This window comes from Dendrobates tinctorius, unplaced genomic scaffold, assembly GCF_039654945.1.
Source record: "Dendrobates tinctorius isolate UK_male_01 unplaced genomic scaffold, ASM3965494v1 ptg000133l, whole genome shotgun sequence".
Taxonomy (NCBI): Eukaryota; Metazoa; Chordata; class Amphibia; order Anura; family Dendrobatidae; genus Dendrobates; species Dendrobates tinctorius.
The window spans coordinates 14716746-14735164 of NW_027361801.1; positions in this window are offsets into that span (position 1 = coordinate 14716746).

Consider the following 18419-nt stretch of genomic DNA (forward strand, 5'->3'; position numbering starts at 1 on the left):
TTTTGCAGCATTAATGACACCATTATTCCTGACCAAATCCCCAACTCCATTTGCTGAAATGTGGCTCCACACTTGTCAGGACCCTCCACCATGCTTCACTGGTGCCTGAAGACATGAATCATTGTACCAGTCTCCAACTCTTCAACTAACAAACTGCCTTCTTTTACAGCCAAATATTTCACTTTTTGACTTCTGGCCACATTTCTTCAAACAGCAGCTGGATCCCACTGGTTGTTGCCAGTTCTGAGAGGATGGCACTGCTGGATATCTTCCAATCTTGAAGTGAAGTAAGCATGAGGTGTCTTTCATCTGCTGCACAAATTTACAGTCCTGAATCTTGCTATTTCTCGTGCCTCATTTCTGAAAAATACAGTCAGATAATTATCTATCATGCAATACCAGCAATGAGGCATCAGATTGGCTCCAAATTTATTCTGCAGCAGGATAGCGACCCCAAACATGCAGCCAATGTCATTAAGAACTATCTTTAGACTCAAGAACAAAGAGTCCTGGAAGTGGTGATATGTCTTTATAAAGCCCTGATTTTAACATCATCCAGTCTAGTGCAAGCCATATCAGCAGATCTGTGGTTAAGTCATCAAGATGTTTGGAACAACCTCCCTGCCAAGTTCCTTCAAAACCTGTATGCAATTACCTAAAAGAATTGATGCTTTGATGTGGTTTTGAAGGCAAAGGCTGGACACCAAATATTGATTTATATTTATCCTTTCATTCACTTTTCATTTTCCTAATTGATAGAAATAAATTAATTGATAGAAATGAACTATTAACATGTCTATTTTTGAAAGCATTCTTACTTTGCAGCACTTATACACACATTCCTTATAATTTATATTAAAGGAATGCTTAAAGAAGAATGAAACAATATTATGTCCATCGCAGGATCTAAAGGGCTGGTGCATGGCAAAGATATTACTATAGTAGGTGGAGAGGTAGGAGTTGCACCTCTGCCACATAAGAAGACTCCAGAAATATAAATGGCACATGGTAGTTGATGGCCCTGTTGCAAAATGCATTGAGCACAAGACCCTAAAGTTATACCTCAAAGGCCAGACTCTTTATTCGGTACACTCTAAGGGTGTGTGCACACGCTGCGGATTCTGCTGCGGATGTACAGTAGCATTCTAAGCTATGGAAAAAAAAACGCTGTGCAGACGCTGCGGATTTTTCCGCGCGGATTTGCTGCGGTTTCAAAACCGCAGAAAGAATTGACATGTCAATTATTTCTGCGGATTCCGCTGCGGTTTGCCATCTCCATTGTGGAGATGAAAAACAGCAGGGCAAAACCGCAGAGCAATCCGCAGGTAAAACCACAGGTCTTTTGACCGCAGATTTACCTGCGGATTTTACAAAATCTGCGTAGCCAAATCCGCAGAGCATTCTGCAGCGTGTGCACGTACCCTAAGGGTATGTGCACACGTTGCGGATTTGTGTGCGGATTTCTCCGCATGGAATCTGCAGAATCCACAGGTCAAAATGCCTGCGTTTTACCTGCGGATTTAGTGCGGATTTCGCCTGCGTTATTACACCTGCGGATTCCTATAATGGAATAGGTGTAAAACGCTGCAGAATCCGCACAAACAATTGACATGCTGCAGAAAATAAACCGCTGCGTTTCCGCTTGGAATTTTCCGCAGCATGTGCACAGTGGTTTTTGTTTTCTATAGGATAACATGGTACTGTACATCCCCTGGAAGACTGCTGCAGATCCGCAGGGTCAAATCCTCTACGTGTGCACATACCCTAAATCTTGAGGTCTGCACTAGGCACGACTAGCTTCTGAGACGACCCCACCCCATAAATTATAGGAATTATTTTCATTGTGGTGGCACTATAGGGGTTGGCTGAAAAAATTGCACTGGATAAGTGTTTGATCACAAACAGTCTAACTTGGAGGATATAGTTTTCTAAGGAATGCATGACAACCCACCCACAGCCCAGGACAGGGAAATCAATCAAACATAAAGAAAATGTTCAGTTAGTGATACAGAAGATTTATACCCTTGGAAATATCAATGACTATTTCTCCAAGCTATTGAAATGCAGCAACCTCCAAAAGTAAGAGAACAGCGCCACCTATATCATAGCGTCATAAATGCATGAGAGATTTTCCAACGATTGCCTGCAAAGGTAAAAATATTGAGCTTTGAGAGTCCTCAGTGGTTGATACCTTTTAATGGCTAACTGAAAAGATGGTAACACATTGCAAGCTTTCCAGACTACTCAGGTCTCTTCATCAGATGTATCAGCTGAAATCCAGGCAACATCATCAATTGAAATAATGGTAGCAAAGAAGCAATATTATCAGTATCACCCCTGACAGTCACCTGGTCCCTGACCATTCCCTTCACCATCACGCAAGTTAGATCTGTCTACAAGAAGCTAGAAAATGGAATGGCACCCACTATCCTATACAGAAGACAACACAAAGGGCTCCATTGTACTCAATAGAATTTTGTTTGCTAGTGTTTTTGATGGTGTTCTTATTTTGTGACATCTTGCACATGCTTCTACACGGCAATTTGGAAGCTCTATCGAGAAAAATGGCAAAGAAAAATCTATGCGCATAGCGGTCTGCATTTTGGTAATAAAGCCACTTATCTCCCAAACACTGTAAAGACACCAACATGCTGCCTAGCTAGACTTTTCCACAAATGTAAAATAAAAGATAAAAGCAAAAAAAACATTAAAAAAAGAAAACAGAAAACTCATTGGAAGATATCAAGCCTTCTGTAAAATATTTTTGCTAATTATTTAATCTGAAACCACATTCCATATTTCTATTTCTGCATGTATAAAGTTATCAGAAACATTTTTTCACAGAAAAAAACTCTTAGAATTCATGTATAAAATGTAATCAGTCACCAGATTTTTGCTTTCTTGCTATCTAATCTGAGAGCACCATAATGTAGGAACAGAGACCCTGATTTCTGTGATGTGTCACTTACTAGGCTGCTTGCTACTGTAGTTTTGATAAAACCACAGTTTTATCCACAGGAGATTATCACTAGAGGACTAGTAAATCTGCTGCCATGTAGTCCATGCACGCCCACACTGCTGAGTGGCAGTTTTCTCCTTATGTACAGTGCACGCATAAAACTGCCAATCATTGGTGGGGCGGAGTCATACAGAGCTCAGCATTCAGAGAATGCCATTCATGCACATTGCACTGGGCTTTGAGACCCTAGTCCCATAAAAATGATTAATTTTTAAATATTTTGCAGTTTAGACTTTTGTTTTTAATAGTTGAGATTAATGTTTACCACACTGGCCACGACTGCAGTTCTGTGCTACTTTTTTGCATTTTTTTTTTACCTTTCTGCATATTGTGCACCCCCTAATCATCAAATCTGTCTGGCAAAAAAAAAAAAACAAACTTTTTTTGTCCTACTTTTTCTCAAGCACAATCTTGTCTTATAGCGGATACTAGGGATGAGTGAATGTGCTCGAATAAGGTGTTATCTGAGCATGCTCTCAGGTGCTAACCAAGTGTCTTCGGCATGCTCTAAAATATGATTGAGTCCCCGTTGCTTCATTTCTCAGGGCTGTTCAACAGCCACAACACAAGCAAGGATGACCCGTTAGACACCCCTTGAATGTGTTGTGCTGTTGATCAGCCGTGTGACATGCAGACGCACTTGGTTAGCACCTGAGAGCATGCCCAGATAACACCTTATCTACTAGGACGTTCGCTCAACACTAGAACATACCCATCCAGACCTTCACAGCACCACATATGAATCATCAACATGTCATCTACAAGTAACGACAGACAAAGTACAAGGCTGAGTCCATAAGTTACATCATATCTACCATGTTTATATTCTAGAAGTAAGTCTTTACTCCCATATGGTGGAGGTGACCTGATGTATGACGTTCTGAACGTGGTAAGGATGAGCTGATATGGGCTGAATGATGTGTGATGAATCCTTGCCACGGTATGCAGCTGAGCACATAGGATAGAACATGGTGGATGATGATAACCGAGCTGATGATGAATCAAATTATCATCGGATCATTGATAATCCTGAAGTCACATTTGTCATGTGCCAGACTAGGAGTGCGGACGCCATATGTAATCGCTCAAGTCTTCGCAGTCCAAATGAGCCTCATTTATAATAACTGTATCCAGAAAAATGGTCCTTCTTGTCCAAAACTACCAATCAAAGACAAGATGGTATTTTTTAAGGGTATTATTATTCCAGTGCACCTAAAAAAAATTATTATTATTCCAGTGCACCTAAAAAAAATTAAAAATTGAGCCTTTACATACGTAACGTATACGACATGATCCACTTGTGTGAATAATGATAATATATGAAAAAGTCTGGAGGGCACCACTGCTAGGGATCGCCCGTTGCACGCTGAAAAATTAGTACTCTAACCAACAAGAAGAACAGTAGCGTGCAATAACCAGGGATCACCAAGAGACTAATAGTAAAAAGTGTACAAATTGTATCAAGTGACAATGAAAAAACTGCAAAAATGTAAAAACATTTAAAATTGCATAATGCAAACAAGATAGTACATTGACCCACAATAGGGTCATGCCCTTGCTACACCCCAAATGTCCTTTGAACTCCCAAGTGTCAGATCAGCATATAAATGTATAGTACCAACATTAATCCAACATATATATTTATGTACAGTATATACCACGGTTGACATAAAAAATTATAGTCAGGATGGTACAATATAGCTAGACATATGGGAGATGCATAGCTGCGCACATTATAAAGACAAAAAGCAGCAAATTTGAAATAACCTGCTGATAGATCACATAAAAGGAATGAGTTTCTCTTTAAAGAGGCGAATTATATTTTTGCCCCTAAGATGCAGAAAATCCCCCCATGGGACAACAAAGAACCCTGTGATCAATACCCATTATATACAGGGTCTGTGCGAGGCAAAAACCTGTGACTAACACCGGTGTCTGAGTGTTCAAACTGGCAAACGAAACTGGCGTTGCTCCGTCTAATTTAGATTCAAAGAACCACAATTAAAGGCTAACCCACTGTTGGAACATGTGGAATTAAAAGGTTACCATTTGGGAATCAAGCTAAATGATGGCCATTAGAGATGAGTGACTTTGCCTTTTTTTTTCAAAAGTCGAGTCGAACGAAATCGGCCTATAGGGGAAAGTCGAAGGCCGACTGAAACACGAAACCCAATGCAAGTCAATGGGGAAGCAAAGTCGGCAGGGAGTGGAGGACAGTAAACACACATACTGTGTCCATTTCAATGCCAAAAACATCAATTCTTATTACTGAAGCTTGTCAACCTTAATTTACTTTATAATAATAGTTATGCATTGAAAACTGGGGGTTATTTGGCTAAAGTTGTGTGGGGGGGTAGGGCTGGCTCCAGGTTTTCGTGTGCCCCGGGCCAAAGAGTGTCAGTGGGCCCCTTTAACACGTAACAGAATTAATGATGCTCCGATGCGGCAGAGAAATAGTGGTATAGTGCAATGAAAAATACTTCACTTCTTACATGACATGACTGATATCTATTTTAAAATCTCCAATAGCTCAAAAAATGGACAGTATATTACTCCATGCAGTATTATGGCCACCACATAGTGCGCCATACAGAATAATGAGCCCCATATATTTCTCCATACAGAATAATTGGTCCCATATAATGTTCCATACAGTATATGACGAGCTCCACATAGTGCTACAGTATATGTTGGTCCCCATGGATGATGCTCCACTGTCTTATGGGCCCAAATAATGTTCCATATATAATGGGCCCCATTTCTAATGCTCCAGTGTATAATGTGCCTCGTAAATGCTGCTCCAGTGTATGATGTCCCCCATTTAGAATGCTCCAGTATATGATGGACCCCATGAATGATGCTCCAGTCTCTTATAGGCCCAAATAATGCTCCATATATAATCTGCCCCATTTAGAATGCTCCAGTATATGATGGGCCCCATGGATGATGCTCCAGTGTCTTATGGGCTCAAATAATGCTCCATATATAATGGGGCCCATTTCTAATGCTCCAGTGTATAATGGGCCCCATAGATGCTGCTCCAGTGTCTGATCTGCACCATTTAGAATGCTCCAGCATATGATGTGCCCCATGGATGATGCTCCAGTGTCTTATGGGCCCAAATAATGCTCCATATATAATGGGCCCCATTTCTAATGCTCCAGTGTATAATGGGCCCCTCAAATGCTGCTCCAGTGTCTGATGTCCCCCATTTGGAATGCTCCAGTATATGATGGGCCAAATGGATGATGCTCCAGTGTATGACGGGCCCCATATCTCATTCTCCAGTGTATAGTGCTCCCCAAAAATTGCTCCCAACCTTTAAAAAAGTTTTAAAGAGAAATACCTCTCCTCGCTGGGCACTGCTCCACTCTGGACTCCTCATCATCAACATCTTCCAGCTCTCTGCACTTGGACTGTTTAGGCAGAGGGCATACAGACGTGATGTCATCGTGCTCTCTGACCTGAATGTCACTGTCAGGAAACACGGAAGACATCACAGCGGTGGAGCAGGGAGAGGTAAGTATTGCAAGTGCTGTGGCCCTTAGCAAGCTGGGGGGGCACTCGTGGGCGACGACACTGGCACAGGGCCCCTCATAGTATGTCGGTGTGTCTGATGGCGAGTGGGCCCTCCCACCAGCAGAGACACTTTTGCGCACTATGAGGGGACCTGTGCCAGTGCCGTCTCTCACGAGTATGCCCCCACCTGCTCAGGGAACCGGAACTTTCATCTGCACCTTCCTCTGTGTCACTGTGTAAGGTGGTATAGTATGCTGGAAGGGGCACCTGAGTTTCATCAGAGACAGATTCTGGCTCTGTAGAGTGCGAGGGGAATGTAGTGCTGTGGGTGAATGTACCAGCAGAATCATCTAGAAGTGGCTGTGCATCAGTGCACTCCATCTCTGATTCATGTTGGACTGGGGAATTCAGGATTTGACTTGATAACCCAGGCTTGGTATGTGAAAAGAGCTCCATGGAGTAATCTCAAGTGAGGGCTGCCGCATCCTTCACTTTTGGTAGGGGTGAAGAACACAAGGAAAGGGGTTATTCCTGACCGGAAGCCTGCACTGACGACTCAGTGCTTGCATATTTTGCAACTTCAGAAGAGGAGGCGATCGAGCTGGAGGCTGTTTCGGCAATGTAAGCCAAAACCAGTTCCTGATGCTTTAAAAGCGGTTTACCTACTCCAGGCCTTCCTGAGCCACACCATGCCGCAGTCTCAACACCTCCTGCCTTAGCTGGTATTGTACTTTTGGCACTACCAGCAGATGAACCACCACCACCATCAGTACCAACTAGCCACCCACGCCCATGTCCGCGGCCTCTTACACCATACTACCTAATTTTTGTGAAAATGGACCCAAAATACCAGCAGATATATGGTACTGTATCAGAAGCGTACAGCTTTATACAGTGTAGGGGTCATTGTAAATCTCCGTATATATTTCATGAGTCAGACACAGACGCTCACAGGCTCAGTATGAATTGGACAATACTATAAAAAGTTGAAAAAGGGTGCAGTATCACCAGATACCAGGTATATATAGTATAGTTTAAACATTCTAAATCTCCGTATATATTTCAGTAGGCAGACGCAGACGCTCTCAAGCTCAGTATGGATTACACCACAATATAAAAAGCAGTAAAAGGGTAATGGATCAGAAGCGTATAGCTTTATACAGTGTAGGGGTCATTGTAAATCTCTGTATATATTTCCAAAGTCAGAAACAGACTCTCACTGGCTCAGTATGAATTGGAAAATACTATGAAAAGTTGAAAAAGGGTACAATAACACCAGATACCAGGTATACTGTATATAGTCTAGTTTAAACATTCTAAATCTCCTTATATATTTCAGGAGGCAGACACAGACGCTCTCTGGCCCAGTATGGATTCGACAAGAATATAGAAAGTTGAGAAAGGGTACAGTATCTGTTATGAATGAGTCACGGGAGGAGGAAAAAACCAAAATGCAAGCTAAGTCCAGAAAACCGGAGAGGTTGGTAGCTAGCGGATTGCAGACCCCTGATCCTATTCACAACAACTAACAGTAGCTGTGGAGCGTTCCTACGGTGGTCCTAGATGCCTCTTCACAGCCGAAGAACTAAATAAGCCTAAAGGCCCAGTATGGATTAGACAAGAATGTAGAAAGTTGAGAAAGGGTACAGTATTACCAGATACCAGGTATATATAGCATAGTTTCAACATTCTAAATCTCTGTATATATTTCAGGAGGCAGACACAGACGCTCTCAGGCCCAGTATGAATTCGACAAGAATGTAGAAAGTTGAGAAAGGGTACAGTATCCCCAGATACCAGGTGTATATATAGCATAGATTAAACATTCTACATCTCCTTATACAGTCATATGTAAAAGTTTGGGCACCCCTATTAATGTTGACCTTTTTTCTTTATAACAATTTTGTTTTTTGCAACAGCTATTTCAGTTTCATATATCTAATAACTGATGGACTCAGTTATATTTCTGGATTCAAATGAGGTTTATTGTACTAACAGAAAATGTGCAATCTGCATTTAAACAAAATTTGACCGGTGCAAAAGTATGGGCACATCAACATAAAAGTGATATTAATATTTCGTAGATCCTCCTTTTGCAAAAATAACAGCCTCTAGTCGCTTCCTGTAGCTTTTAATGAGTTCCTGGATCCTGGATGAAGGTATTTGTGACCATTCCTGTTTACAAAACAATTCCAGTTCATTAAGTTTGAGGGTCGCCGAGCATGGACAGCCCGCTTCAAATCATCCCACAGTTGTTCAATGATATTCAGGTCTGGGGACTGGGATGGCCATTCCAGAACATTGTACTTGTTCCTCTGCATGAATGCCTGAGTAGATTTGGAGCGGAGCTTTGGATCATTGTCTTGCTGAAATATCCATCCCCTGCGTAACTTCAACTTCGTCACTGATTCTTGCACATTATTGTCAAGAATCTGCTGATACTGAGTTGAATCCTTGCGACCCTCAACTTTAACAAGATTCCCGATGCCGGCATTGGCCACACAGCCCCAAAGCATGATCGAACCTCCACCAAATTTTACTGTGGGTAGCAAGTGTTTTTCTTGGAATGCTGTGTTTTTTAGCCTCCATGCATAACGCCTTTTTGTATGACCAAACAACTCAATCTTTGCTTCATCAGTCCACAGGACCTTCTTCCAAAATGTAACTGGCTTGTCCAAATGTGCTTTTGCATACCTCAGGCGACTCTGTTTGTGGCGTGCTTGCAGAAATGGCTTCTTTCGCATCACTCTCCCATACAGCTTCTCCTTGTGCAAAGTGCGCTGTATTGTTGACCGATGCACAGTGACACCATCTGCAGCAAGATGATGCTGCAGGTCTTTGGAGGTGGTCCGTGGATTGTCCTTGACTGTTCTCACCATTCTTCTCTGCCTTTCTGATATTTTTCTTGGCCTGCCACTTCTGGGCTTAACAAGAACTATACCTGTGTAATTCCATTTCCTTACTATGTTCCTCACACTGGAAACTGACAGGTTAAATCTCTGAGACAACTTTTTGTATCCTTCCCCTGAAAAGCTATGTTGAATAATCTTTGTTTTCAGATCATTTGAGAGTTGTTTTGAGGATCCCATGATGCCACTCTTCATAGGAGAATCAAATAGGAGAACTACTTGCAAGTGGCCACCTTAAATACCTTTTCTCATGATTTGATACACCTGGCTATGAAGTTCAAAGCTCAATGAGGTTACAAAACCAATTTAGTGCTTCAGGAAGTCAGTAAAAAGTAGTTAGGAGTGTTCAAATCAAGAAAATGATAAGGGTGCCCATACTTTTGCACCGGTCAAATTTTGTTTAAATGCAGATTGCACATTTTCTGTTAGTACAATAAACCTCATTTGAATCCAGAAATATAACTGAGTCCATCAGTTATTAGATATATGAAACTGAAATAGCTGTTGCAAAAACTAAAATTGTTATAAAGAAAAAAGGTTAAAATTAATAGGGGTGCCCAAACTTTAACATATGACTGTATATTTCTGTAGTCACCCTCAGATGCTCACTCAGTATGGATTTCACTGTAATACAAGATGTCTAACAAAGGTACTGTATCACAAGATAGGAGGTGTATATAGTATAGGGTAAAATTTTTATCTCCGTATATATTGAAGGAGTGAACCACACACGCTCACCCAGTATGGATTATACCATAAGAAAAAAATTTGAACTAAGGCACTGTATCAGCAGATAGCAGGTGTATATAGTATGAGTGAAAATGTAATTCTCCCTATAAATTTCCGGAGTCACATATACATAGCATGTATTTCTCCATGATACCAGCCGGGACACGGTTCTGTGTGAGGAGTGTACAGCTCTATACGGTGTGGGAAATAATGAATGTTCGTTCACTGTGCCGAAAAAAAGAATTTAAAGTTGGAGTGCTCTGTAAAAAGCAGTCTGCACAGCAGTGTACACACAGCAATAGTGCTATAAGGCAGGCTAATAATCACCGCTGCTGCACAAAAGAAAATCTCTGTCACTGGCAAGCAGACTAATAACTAGCGCTGCTGCACACAAGAAACTCCTCCCTGTCACTGCCAGGCAACCTAATAACTAGCGCTGATGCACAAAAGAAAATCCTCCCTGTCACTGGCAGGCAACCTAATAACTAGTGCTGATGCAAACAAGGAAATCCTCCCCTGTCACTGCACAGTAACTGTACGCAACAATTGCGTTCCAAGGCTGAGTTCACACGTGGCATTTTTTTGGCATTTCCGCGGCGGTTTTAACCGCGCGATTTTGCCGCGAAAGCGCGAAAAATAAGCATTCCATGCATTCCTATGGGATTCCGCAATGCTGTGCTAATGCTGCGGTTTTTACGGCGGCGGAATTGCTTCGCGGTAAAAACCGCAGCATGCTCATTAATTTTGCGGAATTGCGGCGATCCCGCACCCATAGGAATGCATTGTTCCGCTTACTTCCCGCATGTGGCTGTGCACACCATGCGGAAAGTAAGCAGAACATTTGCGGATGGTACCCACGGTCCGGAGGAGAGGAGACTGTCCTCCGGGCTTTGGGTACCATATCCCTGTAAAAAATAGAATTTAAAATAAAAAATATTGTTATTCTTACCTTCCGGCATCCCGCGCAGCCTTCCCGCCTCTCTCCACGCTGTCGTTCCCAGTAATCCTTTGCGAAAATGCCCGCGATGACGTCCGTTCTTGCGGGATCGCGAAGTCTCGCGGTCATTCGCGCGATGTCATCGCGAATTACCGCGAGACATCGCGATCCCGCGAGAACGTGCATCATCGCAGGCATTTTCGCAAAGGATTACTGGGAACGGCTGCGCGGGACGTCGGAAGGTAAGAATAACACCATTTTTATTTTTTTTTACATTTTATCTTTTACTACTGATGCTGCATAGGCGGCCTCAGTAGTAAAAAGTTGGTCACACTTGTCAAACACTATGTTTGACGAGTGTGACCAACCTGTCAATCAGTTCTCCAAGCGATGCTACAGATCGCTTGGAAAACGCTAGCATTCTGCAAGCTAATTACGCTTGCAAAATGCTATTTTTTCAGCGGAAAATCGCGGGAATTTAAAATGCGATTTTCCCGCGGAATGGAATTCCGGAATTCTCGCGGTAATTTCCGCGAGAGTTCCGGTACGTGTGCACATAGCCTAAGTGTCTCCCTAATGTTAAACAACGTCACCAACCTCTCCCTACTGTAGTGATGGTCAGAAGAAAAATGGCGGTCGGCGGTGAGGGCTTTTATACACACTCCGTTTATACAGTATTTCAGGAGTCACCCTCAGTCTCACTCAGTCAGTATGGATTTAACCGTAATCCAAAATGTAGAAAAAAGGTACTGTATCACCAGATACTAGGTGTATCCAGTCTAGGGGTAATTGTACATCTCCGTCTATATTTCCTGAGTCAGACACAGACACTCACAGGCTCAGTATGGATTACACCAGAATATAAAAAGTAGAAAAAGGGAAATGTATTCGAAGCGTACACCAGTATACAGTGCTTGGGTACTTTTAGATGTTCGTATATATTTCAGTATCAGTAAGCCAGTCCAGACTCTCCGCTACAGGAAACTAGATGGTTACAAGTACAGACGTAAAGTCAAGTGATTGCTGAAATTTGGGAATTACTAATCATGGGAAAACCTCCCGGGAGATTTCACAGAGGTGATGCTGACCCTCAATTACTTTGTCTGTGGAGACAGCGAAAACAGTTCTTTGTGAAGAAAGGTTTGCTGTATTGCAGTAGCGTGGATCCCATCACTGTAACTCGTCTCCATCAAATTGTGATAACAGGGAGAGATGTAGACATGGTCCTCACTGCCTATCATGATCTGTCTGGTCACTTTGGAGTGCAAAAGACAGAAGCCACAGGCCGTTGGTGATTCTATTGGATTGGCATGAGAGGAAACATTGTAAAATGGTGGCAGCAATGTCACACGTCTGTGACTAGAAAAACTGTGAAAGCTGATCATAAAGCACCACTGCATCCGATTGTGAGTCGATGTCCATTACGAAAGGTAGCCATTGATCATCTGAAGGTAGAGGCCAGCAACACAGGCCATAGCTACGAACCATCATCGATCAGTTCACCAAATTTGTAGTGGCCGTCCCTGTCAAGTATTTCACTGCCCAGACTACACAGCGGTGGAACAGGGAGAGGTAAGTATTGCAAGTGCTATGGTTGCCACAAAATTCCAGCTGTTATCACTGACTACCATGCCTGGCTCAAGATGTAGACTGCCCAGCTATGACTCAGTTTGTCGATGCAAGTAGTCGGCCAGTACCTCCGCAGTGTGTCTTTTGTCGACCAAAGACATCATCTTTAAAACAGCCTGCTGCCGCTTACCACTAGCTGTTCGACAGTGGGACACCTCGTGTGCAACACTGGCAGCTGCGGATGGAGTGCTCGTGCGACTGCGCTCTGTCGACGAGCTTTCACTTCTGGAGGAGGAGGAGGGTTGAATGCCTACAGCCAACTGTTTCCTAGACCGTGGGCTAGGCAGCACTGTTCCACCGCTGCTGTCCCCTGTGGAGCCAGCATCCACCACATTAACCCAGTGCGCAGTAATGGACACGTAATGGCCCTGGTCATGCCTACTGGCCCATGCATCTGTTGTGAGGTGCACCTTTACACTCACTGATTGTTTAAGTGCATGGACAATGCGGTCTTTCACATGCAGGTGGAGGGCAGGGATGGCTTTTCGAGAAAAGAAGTGCCGACTGGGTAGGTCATAGCGTGGGACAGCCATGAGCTCTCTGAATGCTTTGCTTTCAACCAAACGGAAGGGCATCATCTCTAATGAGATAAGTTTGGCAATGTAGGCGTTCAAAGCCAGTGTACGCAGATGAGAGGATGAGTACTTTCTTGTCCTACTTAGAGTGTCTGCTAGTTTGAGCTGGACTTGAGAGCTGCATAGGGGGAAACTAGCGTTGGACATTGAGGACTGAGAGGGGGTTGGAGATGGTGATGGTGGTGTTGGTGATGGCCTAGATTCAGTCTTTTTTTTGCAAAAACATTGTGATTCCCTCACTGCTTTGGCCTTGCGATGACACCTCAACATTTCTAGCTGGTGGTGTGCTTAGCGGTGGCCTTTCAGTGGGGGAAGCAATGGAGCATTGCTGGCTACCTTCAGTTGGAGCAGGTTCACATGTGCTACCTGAGGTTTTGTAGTCCGTCCATGCTTGCAAGTGCATGGTGGTTAAATATCTAAGCATGCAACTGCTGTTTAAATTTCAGAGATTCTTACCTCGGCTGAAGGTCCTTCTGCACTTCTTACAGATAACCTTTGCCTCATCAATAGGATTTTGGTCAAAAAAGTGCCACACTGCACTCTTCCTACTATGGCATAAATTTTCAGGGCTTGCATGCTGTGCTAATTTGACCGTCTAGCCAAGCTGTCCTGCAACTCTTTTTGTTTTTTAACTAGTTTTGGTACGGCTACAGGCCTGCCAGATAACCGCTGCTGCGATGTCGATGCCTGCTGCGGATCCTTCTCCTCTTCTGAGCTATTGCCAGCGGCACCCTCTTCCCCCAATGGATGCCAATCCGGGTCAACAACTGGGTCATCCATCAGTCACCTCCTCTTCAATTTCATCTGCACCTTCCTCTGTGTCACTGTGTAAGGTGGTATAGTATGCGGGAAGGGGCACCTGAGTTTCAACAGGGTCTGATTCAGGCTCACTAGACTGCGAGGGAAATGTATTGCTCTGGGTCAATGTACCAGCAGAATCATCTAGCAGAGTGGCTGTGCATCAGTGCACTCCATGTCAGACTCATCTCGGGCTGGGGAATTAATAATAATAATTAGAGTTGAGCAAAACGGGTCGAAAAATTTCAAAAGTCGCCGACTTTTGGCAAAGTCGGGTTTCATGAAACGAAACCCGACCCTAGGATGAGGTCGGCCACGAGGTCGGCGACTTACGCGCCAAAGTCGCGTTTCAAAAGTTTGTTTTGCGCTCTTTTTCAGCCAATCAGGATCCACGGACACTGTGGGCAACGTGATGACATAGGCAGGGGTCACCACCATCTTTCAGAAGGGCATGCAAGTGATTGGCTTGCTTTGGTGGGCGTCACAGGGGGTATAAAAGGGCGTGCACGCCGACCGCCATCTTACTTCTGCCGATCTCAGTATAGGGAGAGGTTGCTGCTGATTCTGTAGGGAGAGCGTTAGGCAGGGAAGAAGACAAAAAAACTGCTTCTGCTGCTAGCGATTTGGCCTGCACAACACACCAGTCACTGTGTGTGCAGTGCAAGGGGAGGCTATATAGTGGTGTATCAGTGGTGTTGGTTGTTGGGCTGCCTTCTAAGGCTTCCTGACAGGCTGGCATTGCTGTTTACCCACTGCTCCGCAAACTGCTTTTTTAAAAGCAATCCAATCTCCCTTATCCTCTAGTCACTTTGGTCACAGCTGTGCCATCGAGCCTGTCACATAGCGCTCAGATATTCATTGGGCCTCAAACTGCTTTTTTAAAAGCAATCCCAATTTTTTTTTTTGTCCTGCTGAGAAGAAAAAAAAACTGCTTCTGCTGTTGATAGCAATTTGGCCTGCACAACACACCAGTCACTGTGTGTGCAGTGCAAGGGGAGGCTATATTGTGGTGTATCAGTGGTGTTGGTTGTTGGGCTGCCTTTTAAGGCTTCCTGACAGGCTGGCATTGCTGTTTACCCACTGCTCCGCAAACTGCTTTTTTAAAAGCAATCCAATCTCCCTTATCCTCTAGTCACTTTGGTCACAGCTGTGCCATCGAGCCTGTCACATAGCGCTCAGATATTCATTGGGCCTCACACAATCCAAAAGTGTCCAGTGTCCAAAAGTGTGTGCAGAGATTCAAAATCTCCCTTATCCTCTAGTCACTTAGGTCACAGCTGTGCCATCGAGCCTGTCACATAGCGCTCAGATATCAGTGGGCCTCACACAATCCAAAAGTGTCCAGTGTCCAAAAGTGTGTGCAGAGATTCAAAATCTCCCTTATCCTCTAGTCACTTTTGTCACAGCTGTGCCATCGAGCCTGTCACATAGCGCTCAGATATTCATTGGGCCTCACACAATCCAAAAGTGTCCAGTGTACAAAAGTGTGTGCAGAGATTCAAAATCTCCCTTATCCTCTAGTCACTTAGGTCACAGCTGTGCCATCGAGCCTGTCACATAGCGCTCAGATATCAGTGGGCCTCACACAATCCAAAAGTGTCCAGTGTCCAAAAGTGTGTGCAGAGATTCAAAATCTCCCTTATCCTCTAGTCACTTTTGTCACAGCTGTGCCATCGAGCCTGTCACATAGCGCTCAGATATTCATTGGGCCTCACACAATCCAAAAGTGTCCAGTGTCCAAAAGTGTGTGCAGAGATTCAAAATCTCCCTTATCCTCTAGTCACTTAGGTCACAGCTGTGCCATCGAGCCTGTCACATAGCGCTCAGATATCAGTGGGCCTCATACAATCCAAAAGTGTCCAGTGTCCAAAAGTGTGTGCAGAGATTCAAAATCTCACTTATCCTCTAGTCACTTAGGTCACAGCTGTGCCATCGAGCCTGTCACATAGCGCTCAGATATCAGTGGGCCTCACACAATCCAAAAGTGTCCAGTGTCCAAAAGTGTGTGCAGAGATTCAAAATCTCCCTTATCCTCTAGTCACTTAGGTCACAGCTGTGCCATCGAGCCTGTCACATAGCGCTCAGATATCAGTGGGCCTCACACAATCCAAAAGTGTCCAGTGTCCAAAAGTGTGTGCAGAGATTCAAAATCTCCCTTATCCTCTAGTCACTTAGGTCACAGCTGTGCCATCGAGCCTGTCACATAGTGCTCAGATATCAGTGGGCCTCACACAATCCAAAAGTGTCCAGTGTCCAAAAGTGTGTGCAGAGATTCAAAATCTCACTTATCCTCTAGTCACTTAGGTCACAGCTGTGCCATCGAGCCTGTCACATAGCGCTCAGATATCAGTGGGCCTCACACAATCCAAAAGTGTCCAGTGTCCAAAAGTGTGTGCAGAGATTCAAAATCTCACTTATCCTCTAGTCACTTAGGTCACAGCTGTGCCATCGAGCCTGTCACATAGCGCTCAGATATCAGTGGGCCTCACACAATCCAAAAGTGTCCAGTGTCCAAAAGTGTGTGCAGAGATTCAAAATCTCCCTTATCCTCTAGTCACTTTTGTCACAGCTGTGCCATCGAGCCTGTCACATAGCGCTCAGATATTCATTGGGCCTCACACAATCCAAAAGTGTCCAGTGTCCAAAAGTGTGTGCAGAGATTCAAAATCTCCCTTATCCTCTAGTCACTTAGGTCACAGCTGTGCCATCGAGCCTGTCACATAGCGCTCAGATATCAGTGGGCCTCATACAATCCAAAAGTGTCCAGTGTCCAAAAGTGTGTGCAGAGATTCAAAATCTCACTTATCCTCTAGTCACTTAGGTCACAGCTGTGCCATCGAGCCTGTCACATAGCGCTCAGATATCAGTGGGCCTCACACAATCCAAAAGTGTCCAGTGTCCAAAAGTGTGTGCAGAGATTCAAAATCTCCCTTATCCTCTAGTCACTTAGGTCACAGCTGTGCCATCGAGCCTGTCACATAGTGCTCAGATATCAGTGGGCCTCACACAATCCAAAAGTGTCCAGTGTCCAAAAGTGTGTGCAGAGATTCAAAATCTCACTTATCCTCTAGTCACTTAGGTCACAGCTGTGCCATCGAGCCTGTCACATAGCGCTCAGATATCAGTGGGCCTCACACAATCCAAAAGTGTCCAGTGTCCAAAAGTGTGTGCAGAGATTCAAAATCTCACTTATCCTCTAGTCACTTAGGTCACAGCTGTGCCATCGAGCCTGTCACATAGCGCTCAGATATCAGTGGGCCTCACACAATCCAAAAGTGTCCAGTGTCCAAAAGTGTGTGCAGAGATTCAAAATCTCCCTTATCCTCTAGTCACTTTTGTCACAGCTGTGCCATCGAGCCTGTCACATAGCGCTCAGATATTCATTGGGCCTCACACAATCCAAAAGTGTTCAGTGTCCAAAAGTGTGTGCAGAGATTCAAAATCTCCCTTATCCTCTAGTCACTTAGGTCACAGCTGTGCCATCGAGCCTGTCACATAGCGCTCAGATATCAGTGGGCCTCATACAATCCAAAAGTGTCCAGTGTCCAAAAGTGTGTGCAGAGATTCAAAATCTCACTTATCCTCTAGTCACTTAGGTCACAGCTGTGCCATCGAGCCTGTCACATAGCGCTCAGATATCAGTGGGCCTCACACAATCCAAAAGTGTCCAGTGTCCAAAAGTGTGTGCAGAGATTCAAAATCTCCCTTATCCTCTAGTCACTTAGGTCACAGCTGTGCCACCGAGCCTGTCACATAGCGCTCAGATATCAGTGGGCCTCACACAATCCAAAAGTGTCCAGTGTCCAAAAGTGTGTGCAGAGATTCAAAATCTCCCTTATCCTCTAGTCACTTAGGTCACAGCTGTGCCATCGAGCCTGTCACATAGTGCTCAGATATCAGTGGGCCTCACACAATCCAAAAGTGTCCAGTGTCCAAAAGTGTGTGCAGAGATTCAAAATCTCACTTATCCTCTAGTCACTTAGGTCACAGCTGTGCCATCGAGCCTGTCACATAGCGCTCAGATATCAGTGGGCCTCACACAATCCAAAAGTGTCCAGTGTCCAAAAGTGTGTGCAGAGATTCAAAATCTCACTTATCCTCTAGTCACTTAGGTCACAGCTGTGCCATCGAGCCTGTCACATAGCGCTCAGATATCAGTGGGCCTCACACAATCCAAAAGTGTCCAGTGTCCAAAAGTGTGTGCAGAGATTCAAAATCTCCCTTATCCTCTAGTCACTTAGGTCACAGCTGTGCCATCGAGCCTGTCACATAGCGCTCAGATATCAGTGGGCCTCACACAATCC